This window comes from Engraulis encrasicolus, chromosome 5 (genome assembly GCF_034702125.1).
Source record: "Engraulis encrasicolus isolate BLACKSEA-1 chromosome 5, IST_EnEncr_1.0, whole genome shotgun sequence".
Taxonomy (NCBI): Eukaryota; Metazoa; Chordata; class Actinopteri; order Clupeiformes; family Engraulidae; genus Engraulis; species Engraulis encrasicolus.
In genome coordinates, this window is record NC_085861.1 from 40,495,974 (window position 1) to 40,498,473 (window position 2,500).

General features: G+C 41.5%; 1 protein-coding gene across 1 annotated transcript in view; it reads right to left on the reverse strand.

Moving 5' to 3' along the window:
* syngap1b (synaptic Ras GTPase activating protein 1b) overlaps nucleotides 1-2,500 on the reverse strand; it is a 121,104-nt gene that overhangs the window by 25,395 nt on the left and 93,209 nt on the right. The gene's annotated exons all lie outside the window — the stretch shown is intronic.

The window sequence follows — 2,500 nt, forward strand, 5'->3', positions numbered from 1 at the left end:
CAGTTGTCTGACACAGAATGTAGTATTTGCCCAGTGGTGTATCGAAGTATTATGACGACTGATCTCACCTTGCACATCGCCCTGTCTGAAAGGAAGTGTTTGTACTTGTAGTAGCTTATATCCAGAATTTAAACTGAATATTCACAAATGTTACCTTTTTATGACTGGGACAATTGCATTTTTCCTACATGAAAAGGGGGATCTTCTCCATTGTCCGCCATTTTGAATTTCAGCAGCCAAACCTACTGTATTTAAATCGTAGGCCTACTAGTAAATATTAGTTAGCTATTTAGAAAATGTACATGAAAATATCAAATTTGGTAGTAGACAGCACGTTTTCTCTGTCCACCATCTTACACAGGAGACAGGAACACAAGATGAGCGACAGAGGAACCTCTCTGTTGCTACTACAGTGCCCTCCATTATTATTGGCACCCCTGGTTGAGATGTGTTTTTTAGCTTCCAATTATTATTATTTTTCTCTAAATAATATGGGACCTTAATGGAAAAAAAGAGAAAAATCCAACCTTCAATACAAGTGCATTTATTCAGTGGGGAAAAAATCCTACATAAAGAAATAATTATTTGACATCAAATAATGTGTGTCACAATTATTAGCACCCCTGGTGTTAATATTTTGTACAACCCCCTTTTGCCAACAAAACAGCACCTAATCTTCTCCTATAATGTTTCACAAGATGGGAAAAGACAGAAAGAGGGATCTTCAGCCATTCCTCTTTGCAGAATCTCTCTAAATCATCCAGAGACCTGGGTCCTCTCCTCTGTACTCTCCTCTTCAGCTCACCCCACAGGTTTGCAATGGGGTTGAGGTCTGGGGACTGAGATGGCCATGGGAGGAGCTTGATTTTGTGTCTGGTTAACCATTTCTGTGTAGATTTGGCCATATGTTTAGGGTCATTGTCTTGCTGAAAGACCCAGTGATGACCCATCTTCAGCTTTTTGGCAGAGGGCAACAGATTTTGATTTAAAATGTCCTGGTATTTCAAAGCATTCATGATGCCATGCACCCTAACAAGCTTCCCAGGGCCTTTGGAAGCGAAACAGCCCAACAGCATCACTGACCCACCCCCATACTTCACAGTGGGTATGAGGTGCTTTTCAGCATGCGCATCTTTCGTGGCACGCCAGACCCACTTAGAGTGTTTGTTGCCAAAAAGCTCAATCTTGGTCTCATCTGACCAAAGCACACGGTCCCAGTTGAAGCCCCAATACCGCTGGGCGAACTCCAGACGTTTGCGTTTATGATTGTGGGTGAGGAAAGGTTTTCTCCGTGCATGCCTCCCAAACAGCTTGTTGGCATGTAGACAGCGCCTGATGGTTGATTTGGAGACTTTGTGACCCCAGGATGCTACCATTTGTTGTAATTCTGTAACAGTGAGCTTTGGAGATATTTTGATTTCTCTTACCATCCTCCTCACTGTGCGTGGTGGCAAAATAAACTTGGGTCCTCGTCCAGGCTTGTTTACCACTGTTCCAGTTGTTTTGAACTTCTTAATTATTCCTCTCACAGTAGATATGGGCAGCTGCAGTTGAGTGGCAATCTTCTTGTAGCCTCTGCCTGACCTGTGAAGGTCGACGCACATCTGCCTCACTTGTATGCTGTGTTCCTTTGTCTTTCCCATGTTTAAGAGTGGATAAGAGAAATGGCCTCGGTGTCACGTCATATTTATACCCCAGGGAAACAGGAAGTGATGAATTACTAATTAAATGTTCCTACATACTCTGGTAAACTTTGTAAACTACTGTAGAAATGACAGAAATGCTTCAATTATATTTATTTCCTGGGAATTGTTAAGGGTGCCAATAATTGTGGAACAGGTGATTTAATGAAAAATAATTATTTTTTAGTCAGGGATTTTTTTTATTTTCCTACAATTCATTTGAGTTGAAGGCTACATTTTCCTAAAATTTTCAGTGTGACAGTATTCTTCTGCAATAAACACTGAATTTATTTATATAGGCTTTTAACACATCTCAACCAGGGGTGCCAATAATTATGGAGGGCACTGTATATAGCCTGGGCCTAACCTCACTGTCTGTTGATGATTGAGCTTCATATCAAAGCCTGGCCAGCCTGTCTGTTCCGAGCTATTTTTAAAAAGAATGTGTGAAAAACAACTTGGGAAACAATAAAACGCAAATTTTACACATGTATTATACATTTGCTACACATGTAATTAACCAATAGTCTGCTACAGTAGGTGTACTGTAGGTCTGAAGAGTACAGCTGCATTTGAAATATGACCACTGATCTCGCCTCGGAGAACTTGTGGTCTTTGGGAGTGCCAGACCAAATATTTTCCCCTACTGTGTCAAGGCTGCTGACAGCTTTGGTTGGGAGCAGGACAAAGTCATCTGAAAGCACCCCACCCCCCGCGCGCTGGTGGTTTGGTGACTCAACACTGCCCAATTCCACAGGGATGATTATTATATTTTGCTTGTTTTATGGTTTGGCAGTCTCTGGCTTAAATATACACAA